The following is a 13,567-nucleotide window of genomic DNA, read 5'->3' on the forward strand; positions in this document are numbered from 1 at the left end:
TGGTATGAAAGCCATAAGCTGAAGTGGCAATATTTTACATCATTATGATGGGGAAAGGTAGTATCATTAAATTTTAATGGAAAGAATTTCAAAAACAAGTAACAGGAGACATGCCAGAAAGCACAATATCTCAATGTAGATTACCTTTGAATTTTCAGGACGAAATTAACTGCTTTTAGTTTTGAAGTCTCACTTCTAACAAGGCACTGAAATTGGAAGTAGAGTAATTAAACTAAAGGTTTGCATGAAACATTTCATTTTGGAGCTGAATCAATGCTAGATTTATATCAGAAACAACCCTGCAGCATAAGTTACATTTTTATGCTTCTTGGTTATTGATCAGAGACAGACAGTTGGTTAACAAACTATATACTAGGCTAAAATCAACAAACTGCAGATGCTGGAAATCCAAAACAAAAACAAAAATAGCTGGAAAGACTCAGCAGGTCTGACAGCATCTGCAGAGAGGAACACGGTTAACGTTTCGAGTCTGTATGACTCTTCAACAGAACCAAGGACTATCTACTAGGCTGTTAGTTTCAGGTCCAGTCATTCTAATTCACCTGACAATATGACTGAATTTGTCCTATTTCTGCTAGTTACTTAGAGGGAATAAAAGGCAAGGTGACCTATCTTTTTTGCGGCAGAGGAAGGCAGATAGTAGCATAGCCATTTGGTTGCACTGTAAAAGTACCTCCTGTCAAAATGATCACAGAGTTTCAGAAATGATGGTAGTTGAGAAGCCCACAACAAAGCCTATCCTGGATACTGCATAATAGTGAATGACTCCTGCACACAGTGCAATGATTTATCAAGGGCATGAGGTCACATTAGTAAGAAATGACTTTACCTTCTGTACTGCAATCTTGAAGTATTTTTATAAAACTGAACAGACTATAAATAGGCAACTGTAGCCCTGTGTATGCCTTGAGGCCAACTGCTGCTTTCCCAGTTTACTATTGCTGAAATTGACAATTGAGTCTCGTCAATCAACAGAAGAGTTAACCCTCTTCCTTTTGTTATTCATAAGGATTTCTTTGCTTAGAGTGAATGACAAAGAATTAACTGTAGGGGATCCAAGTCCCCTGATCTGTGAATAGAAACTATGGTTAGTCATTAAGGAAACTGATTACTGTTTAAGTAAGAACTGATACATAATCTCCAGAGTAGAGTTGGCACTGCTGTTTTCCTGAAGTCCGGGATGTATAAAGTTTGTTGACAAGGCATAACTGTTAAAATATCACTATTATCCCATTTATATTGCAAAGTTTGTACCAGTATTGAATTGTAGTTCAGTTTAGAAACTATATCATTGCACAAGTTCCAAAGCATTGTTCCATGGAACGCAAAGGAAGGCTTGTATTTATATAGTGCCCTTCATGACCTCAAAACACTACAAAACAAAATACAGCAAGTAAAGTATTTTTGAATTATAGTCATTATTGTAATGTAGAAAAAGCAGCATTTAATTTGCACACAATAAGTTCCCAAAAACAGAAATCAGTTTAGAACCCACAGACTCTGACATGGAGGTGATAGTGCTACTAGCTGAGGCGCAGCTGACTTATGGACGCAGGGTCAACATGGTGTTCCTTTATCCTAGCCATGTTAGCATACATGAAAGCCAAGCAGAGGTTTAGTCCTACCTTACAAAAAGAAAAAGAAAAGCATACTAATAAGAAGGAAAATCATTCTCGGTCATTCTTGTCTGCTGGTTTAGTCACAAGCCAGGAATCAGAAGACCCATAATAAAAACAGAAAATGCTGGGAAAATGCAGCAGGTCTGGCAGCATCTGTGGAGAGAGAAACAGAGTTAATGTTTGGAGCCTGTATGACCCTGCTTCAGAGCTAAAGAGAGGTAGAAATGTGATGAAATTTATACTGTTTAAGGGGGTTGGAGCAAGTGAAGCTGGAAAGAAGGCCAGCGATAGGTAGGGGCTAAGGAGAGATTGACAAAGATTTCATGGACGAAAAGACAAAGGGAGTGTTAATGGTAGTGGTAAGGGCTAAAAAAGGTGGTGATAGTGGCATAAAGGTAAGAAAGCAGAATGTGTTATTGGCAGAACAAGGTTAAGCACTTTATGAAAGAACAACATGGAACAAAAGGGGCTTTTGGGGTGGGGTGGGGGAGGGGGTGGTGGTTGGGATAAAAGGATGGAAAAAGGGGTAAAAAGGGGATAAAACAATGAATAAAAATGAAAATCAGTGGATAAAAAATAAAAATAATTTTTAAAAAGGGGGATCAAAAAAGGGATGAAGATAGAGGAGAAAGTTCATGGTCTGAAGTTGCTGGACTCAATGTTAAGTCCGGAAAGCTATAAACTGCTTAACCAGAAGATGAAGATAAGGATTTCCGGACTCAACATTGAGTTCAACAACTTCAAATCATGAACTCTCTCCTCCATCTTCACCCCTTTTTTAACACCCCTTTTTAAATTTTTTATTTTTAATCCACCTATTTTCATTTTTATTCATTCATTCATTCATTTATCCCCTTTTTATCAGTTTTTCCATCCTTTTCCCCCAACCACCACCTCCTCCCCCACCTCACCCCCAAAAGGGGCCATCTGTTACTTGTTCCATGCTGTTTTTTCATAGAGTGCTTACTCTTGTTCTGCTATTAACACATTCTGCTTTCTTACCTTTATGCCACTATCAGCACCTCCTTTAGCCCTTAACACTACCATTAACACTCACTTTGTCTTTTTTGCCCTTGACATCCTTGTCAATTTCTCCTTAACCCCCACCTATCGCTGGCCTTCTTTCCAGCTTCACCTGCTCCACTGCCCTTAAACAGTATAAATTACATCACATTTCTACCTCTCCTTAGCTCTGAAGAAGGGTCATAAAAGACTCAAAATGTTAACTCTGTTTCACTCTGCACAGATGTTGTCAGACCTGCTGCGTTTTCCCAGCATTTTCTGTTTTTATTTCAGATTTCTAGCGTCCATAGTATTTTGCTTTTATCAGAAGACCTATTGCCTACCATCTAGGTCAACCATGGTGAATTGTGCAGTGAATCCAGTCTAGAAAAATGCTTTTCAGTTTATCTAAAAAGAGCAATTTATTATCATCGATTAAAGATTTTGCACCATTCAGGTGGGAGTCTTCACATGCCAGCATTTGTGTCTCATAATGCACAATGTAAGGAATCACACAGAGAAGCTGAAAATATCAGCATAAAAAGTAATTTTTTTTACTTAATAAAAACAATGTTCACTAATGGTACTAATGAGGCCAATTTTCAGGTCAAATAAATTGAGAAAATGTACCACAATATAACTATTATTTCTCATGCCATATATTTGTATAAAAGATAAAACAAAGAATTTCTTCCTGAATCCATACATTTATCATACGAACATACGAATTAGAAGCAGGAGTCGGCCACTCAGCCCCATGAGCCTGCTCCGCCATTCAACAAGGTCATGGCAATCTGAATGCAACCTCAACCCCATATTCCTGCCAACCCCCGATAACCTTTCACTCCCTTGTTGATCAAGAATCTATCTAGCTCTGCCTTAAAAATATTCAAAAATTCTGTTTCCACCACCTTTTGAGGAAGAGAGTTCCAAACACTCACAATCCTCAGAGAAAAAAATTCTCCTCATCTCTGTCCTAAATGAGTGACCCCTTATTTTTAAACAGTGACATCTAGTTCTAGATTCTCCCACAAGAGGAAACATCCTGTTGACATACATCCTGTCAAGATCCCTCAGGATCTTAAAGGTTTCAATTAAGTCACCTCTTACTCTTCTAAATTCCAGTGGATACAAGCCCAACCTGTCCAGCCTTTTCTCATAGGACAATCTGCCCATTCCTGGTATTAACCTAGTAAACCTTCTCTGAATTGCTTCTAACGCATTTACATCTTTCTTTAAATAAGTAAGCCAGTACTGTCCACAATACTCTAGATGTGGTCTCACCAATGCCTTGTACAACTGAAGTATAACCTCCTACTTTTGTAGTCAATTCCCTTCACAATAAATTATAACATTCTATTAGCTTTCCTAATTACCTACTGTACCTGCAAATGTTTTGTGATTCATGCACTAGGACACCTAGATCCCTCTGAATCTCAGAGCTCTGCAATCTCTCACCATTTAGATAATAAACTTTTTTATTCTTCCTGCCAAAATGAACGATTTTACATTTACTTGATACTCCATTTGCCAGATCTTTGCCTGCTCACTTAACCTATCTATGTCATTTTGTAGTCTCTTTACATCCTCTTCACAATTTACTTCTCTACCTATCTTTGTGTTGTCAACAAATTTAGCAACCGTTCTTTTGTTCCCTTCATCCAAGTCATTTATATAAATAGTAAAAAGTTGAGGCCGCAGCACTGATCCCTGTAGCACACCACTCGTTGCACCCTGCCAACCAGGAAAAGACCCAAAACAAAAACAAAAATACCTGGAAAAACTCAGCAGGTCTGGTAGCATCTGTGGAGAGGAATACAATTAATGTTTCGAGTCTGAATGACTCTTCATCAGAACTAAGGAAAAACAGTATGCCTTGCCGCAGATGCTGTCAGACCTGCTGAGTTTTTCCAGGTATTTTTATTTTTGTTTCAGAAAAATACCCATTTATGCCAACTGTCTGCTTCCTGTTAACCAGCCAATCTTCTATCAATGCCAAACACCATGAGCTTTTATTTTCTGCAATAACCTTTGATGTGGCACTTTATCAAATGTCTTCTGGGAAGCTAAGTACAGTACATCCACCAGTGCCCCCTTATCCACAGCACATGTGACTCCTTCAAAGGAGAACGATCATGCCTTGATCAGATGATGTATTAACACGACAGTATCCTGACCCTGGCTGATTCTACATTGCCATCTTCATTTACGAGTGTGGGCTGGCTTCACACCCATGCTGAGCATTGAAAGCTTGCTGAGAAATGGGGAAGAGTGTGCAGAACATATCGGTGGAATGAAAGCTGCTTCCAAACAGTGAAAGTAAATTTAAATGTTAGTAGTCTTTACAAAGACTGCTAATGCTTTTTATGTCTATTGCAGCGTCACTGACAAGACTAGCATTTATTGTTCATCGCTAAATGCCTGAGAAGGTTGCGGTGAGCCACCTTCTTGAACAGCTCCAGTCCTTGTGGTGAAGTCAGGTAGGGAGTTTCAGGATTTTGACACAGCAACAATAAAAGAATGGTGATTTGTTTCCAAGTCAGGATGGTGTGTGACTTGGGACGGGAGCTTGAAGGTGGTGGTGTTCCTATGCACCTGCTGCCCTCGTTCTGCCAGGTGATAGGGGTCACCAGTTTTGAATATGATGTTGAAGGAGGTTTGGTGAGTTGCTGCAATGCATCTTGTAGTGTGACAGTGGTGGAAGGAGTGAATGTTTAAGGTGGTGGATGAGGTGCTAATCAAGCAGGTTGCTTTGATCTTGGTAGCATCTAGCTTTTTGAGTGTTGAAGGAACTGCACTCATTCAGGCAAATGGAGGGTATTGCATCAGTCTCCTTATTTGTGCCTTGTAGGTGATGGAAAGACTTGGCAAAGTCAGGGATGACTCACATGCTACAGAATATCCAGCTGTTATCCTGGATTTGCAGCTGACTATTTATATGGTTGGTGCATTTAAGGATTTTGGTTGTAGAGTATTCAGTGATGGTAATGCCATTGAATGTCAAGGGGAGATGGTTAGAATCTCTCCTGATCGAGATAGTCATTGCCTGAGGCTTATGTGGTATGAATGTTACTTGCCACTTCACAGTTCAAATCTAAATATTGTCCAAATCTTGTTATATGTGGGCATGGGTTGCTTCATTATCTGAGGAATTGCAAATGGACTAGTAATCCAGAGACCCAGGCTAATTCTCAGGAGACATGGGTTCCAATCCCACCACGGCAACTGGTGGAATTTAAATTCAATTAATAAATCTGGAATATAAAGCTAGTCTCAGTAATTTTGATCATGAAACTATCGTCGATTGTTGTAAAAACAACAAATTGTTGTTCACTAATGTCCTTTAGGGAAGAAAGTCTGCTGTCCTTACCTGGTCTGGCCTACATGTGACTTCAGACCCACAGCAATGTAGTTTACTCTTAACTGCCATCTGAAATGACCTAGCAAGGTCAGTTCAAGGGCAATTAGGGATGGGCAACAATTGCTGGCCTTACCAGTGACACCCACATCCCATGAAAAAATAAAGAAAGAAAAATGGAACTGAGCACTGTGTAATCATTAGCAAATCTCCCTACTTCTGACTTTATGATGGAAGGAAGGCCATTGATGAATTAGCTGAAGATGGTTGGACCTAGGACACTGCCCTAAGAAGTTCTACAGTGATGTCCAGGAGCTGAGTTAATTATCTCCAACAACCACAAACCTTTTTTTGCACTAAGCATGACTCCAGCCAGTGGTGTGTTTTCTCCCTGATTCCCATTGACTTCAATTTTTCTGGAATTCCTTCATGACACATTTGGGAAAATGTTGCCTTGATGCCAAAGGTAGTCACTCCCACCTCACTTCTGGAATTCTGCTCTTTAGTATATATTTGGACATAGACTGTAATGAGGTCTACAGCCAAATGGTCCTGCAGGAACCCAAAATGAGCTTTGATGAGCAGATTTTTGGTACGTGTCGCATGATAGCATGGTCAATGACCCCTTCCATCACTTTACTGATGATTGAGAGTAGACTATTGGGCCACTGATTAACTGAATTGGATTAGGCCTGCTTTTTGTGCACAGTACCCCAGATAATTTTCCACTTTGTCGGGTAGATGCTAGCATTGTAGCTGTATGCAATTGGCTTAGCTAGAATTGTGACTATTTCTGGAGAAAAAATCTTCAGCACTGCAACTGTGATGTTGTCAGGGCCCATAGCCTTTGGTGTATCCAGTGCACTCAGCCATTTCTCGATATCACATGGAGTGTAACATTTGGCAAAATCCAGTGTTGCTGCCATAAATTTGGAAACTACAACTTTATTCTGTGATAAAGGGATAGAGTGAGCAGCACTCTAATTCTTTGTTGACTGGTGTAATTGAGAAGGTTCAGATGAATAGATAGTGAGAAGGGTAGTCCTGCTTGCCACTTTAAGGCACCCAAAGAACAACATTGTTTCATACCTGGAAGGAGCAGAGATTGGTCACAACTGTTAGTGCCGCCCCGTGGTGTTTGTTAGCTACAAGACTCCTTGCAACAAATAGTTTAGAATTGCCAAAGCCATTTAACAGTTATTGCAAGGTAGATGTTCTTCCGGCTGTAAATGTGGGTTGGTGAATACTACCATTTGGGCAGTTTCCTCTGATGCAGCCTGACTTGCCTGTCATGCTTCACTTGCATTTCCTTTTCTCCCTTTAAAAAGCATGGGAAACCAACTGCCTCAAACAGTCAAAATAATCTCAAATGCTTTTTAAAATCTTTCGATTCAGTTTTTTCAATGCACCAATAAATCAATACTGTAATAGGCCTGGGCACTTGCTTTATACGGGCTATAAGTGCTATAGTGAGAAATTGAATGGAAATCTAAATGTTATAATCAGGATAATTTTAATATAGTGAATATAGCTGAAAAAAAGAGACATGCTGTCAAAGCTTTTCATCTTACATTCTTCAGAACAAAATTTGCAAGAATACCAATTACAAAGGGAATAGCTATTTATAATGCATGAGAAAAGAGTGCTGATTGGTTGGCACTTTGGTTGGAAGAGGCATTGCCATGGAGAATGCATCAGGGAACAGTTAACTGTTCCTTTTGTAACAAGGCAGGTTGATTGGTCAAGTTACTGCCATGGGGAATGAACAAGTGAATGGCTGGCCTCCAAGCTTTTGTTTAGTTGAAAAAGGCGCAATGCGTGGACATGCTCCTTCTGCTTGCAAAGGACTGGGCCCTGTATGTGAATATATGTAGCTTCTATCATGTGTAAGTGAGTCACACTGCGAGCCTGACTGATAATCTTAAATTGGTTGTCAGTGTAATTCTTAGCACAATCAGGATTGTTCAGCAAATATGTCCAACTGGCAACCAATTTAACATTATCAGTTGGATTCACAGTGTGGCTCACTTATGAGTGCTAGAAGCTACATATATTTGAATTTAAATAAAAAGCTCAGCAGTTAACTGTTCCCTGGTGCATTCTCCATGGCAACACCTCTACAAATGAGAGTCCACTTGCCAACCAGTCAGCACTGTTTTCTCATGCAGCACAAATTGTTTCTCCCTTTACAATTGGTATTCTTGTGAAATCTGTCCTGATGAGTGCAAGACAAAAAGCTTCTCAGCATGTCTCTTTTTTCAGCAATGTTCAAGTTTTGTGCTACCAAACACTATAATGAATATATTGAAGTTGGGGAGACTTTTAGCACCATTGCAAAGCAAGCTAGAAAATTGGATGTACACTAAATTGATGAAAATCTCATGAAAGCAAACTTCACCAAACTTTCCATTTGTTTTTGAATGCTGTGCACCTGTTAATCAAGTAGAAACCAATCTAAAAATATATCCTTCCATGTGCCATAATAATGACAGCCGTGCTAAATGATGTCAAATCTGAAGCACAATCACATAATGTGGAATTTTGTGAACTGATAACCTTAGGATGCTACTTAGTGCATGAGTGCAACACATTTATTTTCCTTTGTTTGTTAATTTTTTAATTCTTTCTTGGGATGTGGGTATTGCTGGCTAGATCAGCATTTATTGCCCATCCTTAATTGCCCTTGAGAAGGTGGTGGTGAGCTGCATTCTTGAACTGATGTAGTCCATGTGGTGTAGGTATACCTGCAGTGCTGTTAGGGAGGGAGTCCCAGGATTTTGACCTAGCAACATTGATGGAATGGTGATATATTTCTAAGTCTGGACGGTGAGTGGCTTGGAGGGAAATTTCCAGGGGTGGCGTCTCCATGTCTCTGCTGCCCTTGGCCTTTTAGATCATAGAGGTCGTGAGTTTGGAAGGTGCTGTTTAAGGAGAGTTGCTGCAGCGCATTTTGTAAATGGTGGAGGTGGAGGGAATGAATGTTTTTTGATAGGGTGCCAATCAAACAGGCTGCTTTGTCCTGAATGATGTCAAGCTTCTTGAGTGTTGTTGGAGCTGCACTCATCCAGGCAAGTGGAGAGTATTCCATCACACTTCTGACTTAAGCCTTGTAGATGGTGAGCAGGCTTTGGGAGTCAGGAGGTGAGTTACTTGCTGCAGAACTCCTAGCCTCTGCTCTGCCCTTGTAGCCACAGTATTTATCTGGCTAATCCAGTTCAGTTTCTGGTCAATGGTAACCCCCAATATGTTGATAGTGGGGTATTCAGTGACTATATTCAATGATATTCAAGAAATTCAGAGTAAGAACAAAGTAGATATTCATGAACAAAGGAAAATAGACCTCATATTGGCTTATACAATATTGGTGCAGAAAGGCCATTACATTCCTCAAATCATTATTGATCTTTAATTTTTTGAAGCTGGATTTGAACCATTCTTAACAGATAATATATGACATTATTGCCCATATCTCCCAGGTCACATCAGTACTAAAACTGGGCAAAACCTGACCTCTGCTTTGCAATATATCTGAGTTGATTTATGATCACTTCTGAGATGCCCACTAATGCAACACAGTTTAAAATAAATATTGATGTCAATCTTGGTCCAATGTGCCTAAAATACAAAAAATTGAAACTTAAAAAAATACTCAATAACCTGGATGTATCCTGAACAACCAAGCACTTACACACTATGATGTTAACTTTCAACAGAATAATTGCAGTAAAATCTTTATATCCGTCATGCACGGGGAATGGGTGGTGCTGGTTAATCGGAAATGACAGTTAACAGAGAATTTAATTTACCAATGGAATACAGGGCAATACTTCTAGCATGAACTAATGGGCAAATACTCAGAAAGTACAATGTTCTTTAGTTTACTTCTAATCTTCAACATATCAAAACATAGATTATAGTATAAAATCATATAGTATACAGCTATGGTTCTAGAATACTTTGTAATTGCTTCCGGTTGGTAAAGTAAGAATTTGTATTAGGGAAACAGCAGAAATTCTGGTTAGTAGAAAATTCGGTTAGTAGAGTGCCGGATAACATAAAGCTTACTGTATAAAGCTTTGAAATATTTAGAACTGCAGGTCAAGTAAACGAGGCAACAACTGTAGCTTCAGCAAAGAGTTACATGTTAATCTCCAATCTTATTATGGGATCTAGTCGCAAGAAAAAATCATTTCACAACACTGTGCATACCCACTATCTCATAAGTGTTGCTGAAATTGAGGGCTCATTTGATCTTTCCCTGAATTTGCTGTGCATTGAAACATTGTGCTTTAGGAATGGAGGTTTTGAACAGCTGTGCTCAACATTGTAAACAGATTGGTGAATCTGTTAGCAAATCAGCAAATAAGCTCATCAACTGATCAAAGAGGGTCAGATTGCAGTTTCTGCAAATCTGAGAGTCTGTGTTCACACTTAAAATCATGGCACTGAGATCAAAAATATTCCAGTTCACTTTGACAGAATTAGTTTCAAAGCTACTGTTCCAAGTTTCTTTACCTATAATGTTGCAGATCTAAGTCGCTCCTAAGGGAATAAGGTCTTTGCTAAAACCAAGCAGTTGTACTGCAGTACCCTTGGGAAAGGCAGAAAATGAACTGACTGACCCACAAAACAACTTTACACCTATAGGAGACATATACATGTCTTTTATGATAACAAAATACAATAAATCATCAACCTATCTTTCAAAATCTAGACTCACATAAGAACAGTTACTTTGAGTGGGCTGCTGATACCTATGAAATCAAACCTCAGCAAAAATTTTTTTAAATGTATTTCTCCTTTTGAAGAGCAGTAATAATCACTTAAGACGTTTAATTTCCTATTCTAAATAAATCTATGAACACAGGTAAAAAGTGATTTGTGTTCTTTCCATGAGTGAGATGCATTCCCAGAGCATGCACATTGTGATCTTCCCTCAAGCACTTGGACCTGTGAGCACTTTCACCTCCTTTTCAGAGATCAGCATCACTTCTTGAAGGTCACGTATGAGTAAGAAATGGCTTGAACAGTCACAGTAGTTTTTTGTGTCTAAAATGCTGCTCAGGTATCAGCCATAGCAGGAATTAAAACATGCATTCCTGGAGTGCCTGCCCGGGCCTTCTCACATTTAATCACATCCACAGTCATTTGAGCAAGAAGATGCATAAAATGGATGTGTTTGGTTCCAGAAACACTTGTATGACCCAGAGCAGCTCCTGCCATTCTCCTGCTTCAGAGCTTTCCCACATTTTGCCCAGGGATTGTAGGTTGTTGGAGCCTTGCATTCTGATTGTCACAATGTGATTCTGTAACATGATGAATCTTGACAAGACAGACATTGTGATAGATTGGAGCACAAGATATCCAGAGCCGAAGGCTGAACTTGAATTAGAGAAGCTCTGCATGAGCACAGAATTAAGCCTATATTCTTAATAAATTTCTTGTATGATATGGAATTGTGTATAATAGTAATTGTCCGCTTGGTGCTCATGAGATCAACAGTTTCAAAAGTAAATAGTTGGTCATCAAAAACAGCATAAAAAAGAGGATATGCACGTGTTGATCATTGGAGGACAATTGTTGAAGTTTGTCTGCCCCCAATTTGGTAGCATTTCAGTAAAGTTGTTGTGGGTGGTATATGTTTTATTTGTCTGTCAGCAACTTAGCCCTAGTTATTTTTTTATATTGGGAATAAATGCTCCAGAAAGTTAATGGGCAACAATGGCAAGGGGGTTGCCTTGGTTATAGCAAGCATTCATTGATGGTGCAAGCAATGTTTGATTTATTTTTAAATTGCTCGTGGCTCATGGGAAAGTACCTCTGATCAGTTTGTTTCATTATATGCATCAAATTAACTCTATATTGCAATTGTGTGTAGAAAAACCCATGGTATTCTCAAACATGTATACTTTTGTAGAATTTATTTTCAAAAATGTGCTGAGTTAGATTGAAATATCATGATTGAGAATCAAGAAGTGGCTTTTCTTTAGATTCATTCAGAATATAATTTATTTACTGTAGAAAATCAGGCAAGGCTTTAGATTTCAAACCATTATAATCTATTGGAAAGGAAAATTTCACAAAATATTTCAGGTTAAATTTCACACAGCAAAATTTAATAAAATGGTTGATATTTGAATAGAAAAGTAAGGCACACATTTCCTAATGTAGTGCTTGCTATGGTATATATGTTTGTTCGTTTGCTTTATTAACTTGATGCTCACCATAGAAATAGATGATCAGTTACATGGAATGGAGAAGAAGCTTACCAGCATGTTTCCCTTTATTTTTTAATAACCACTTTGGGACTAGTGCCATGTTGCTTTCCAATAGGTTTCTACAACCCACTAGCAGAAAGTGAGTGAAATTTGGTGCCTAGTTGCCCAGTACTTCAGTGTGAAAAGATTTCTTACCCCAAATGGGATGATCAGAAGTGTTCCATGCAATGAATTTTTTAAAAATTATTCTTTCCATGGGATGTGGGCATTGCTGGAAAGGCCAGCATTTGTTGCCAATCCCTAATTGTCCTTGAACAGAGTGATTTGCTAGGCCACTTCAGAGGGCAATTAAGAACCAACCACGTTGCTGTGAATGTGGAGTCGCATGTAGGCCAAGGCAGGTAAGGATGGCAGATTTCCTTCCCTAAAGGGCATTAGTGAACCAGATGGGTTTTTACAACAATCAATTATAGCTTCATGCATCATTATTGAGACTAGCTTTCAATTTTAGACTTTAGTACTTCAATTTAAATTCCACCAATTGCCATGGTGGGATTTTAACCCATGGCCCCAGAAGATTAGCCTGGGAATTTGGATTACCGCTCCACTACCATCTAAATTGTGTTTATTGCTCCATGTAGAATATCAAATGTGCTGCATCATATTCCAACTATTCATTTGCCATAAAATATTGTAATTTTAAACATTTGATTCAGTTAACAAATTCCTAGTAATCATGAAATGTAGAGTTTAACGTGACAATTCCCTTATCCTTATGGCCCTGTAAATAGGGGAGAAGACCAGTTTCACCTGGCCCTATCCCATTTGCAGCTCACAATCATTTGCAGTTCAAGATTAGGCTAACAACAAAACCTCCCACTAGAAATACTGAAGAACCTAATTATTATATTCAAATTTTGCTGCAGAGATGTCATTCAGATCACAAAATCACAGTGCAGAAGAGGCCCTTCAGCCCATCGAGTCTGCACCGACATGTGAGAAACACCTGACCTACCTACCTAATCCCATTTACCAGCACTAGGCCCATAGCCTTCAATGTTATGACGTGCCAAGTGCTCATCCAGGTGCTTTTTAAAGGATGTGAGGCAACCCGCCTCCACCACCCTCCCAGGCAGTGCATTCCAGACCGTCACCACCCTCTGGGTAAAAAAGTTTTTCCTCACATCCCCCTAAACCTCCTGCCCCTCACCTTATGTCCCTGCGTGACTGACCCTTCAACTAAGGGGAACAGCTGCTCCCAATCCATTCTGTCCATGCCCCTCATAATCTTGTACACCTCGATCAGGTCACCCCTCAGTCTTCTCTGCTCCAACGAAAACAACCCAAGT

The 13,567-nt window shown here is 39.2% G+C and overlaps 1 protein-coding gene across 6 annotated transcripts in view; it reads left to right on the forward strand.

Annotated features, from left to right (window-relative positions):
* tet3 (tet methylcytosine dioxygenase 3) overlaps window positions 1-13,567 on the forward strand; it is a 535,430-nt gene that overhangs the window by 91,338 nt on the left and 430,525 nt on the right. The gene's annotated exons all lie outside the window — the stretch shown is intronic.

The sequence above is a fragment of the Carcharodon carcharias genome, chromosome 17, assembly GCF_017639515.1.
Source record: "Carcharodon carcharias isolate sCarCar2 chromosome 17, sCarCar2.pri, whole genome shotgun sequence".
NCBI classification, from domain to species: Eukaryota; Metazoa; Chordata; class Chondrichthyes; order Lamniformes; family Lamnidae; genus Carcharodon; species Carcharodon carcharias.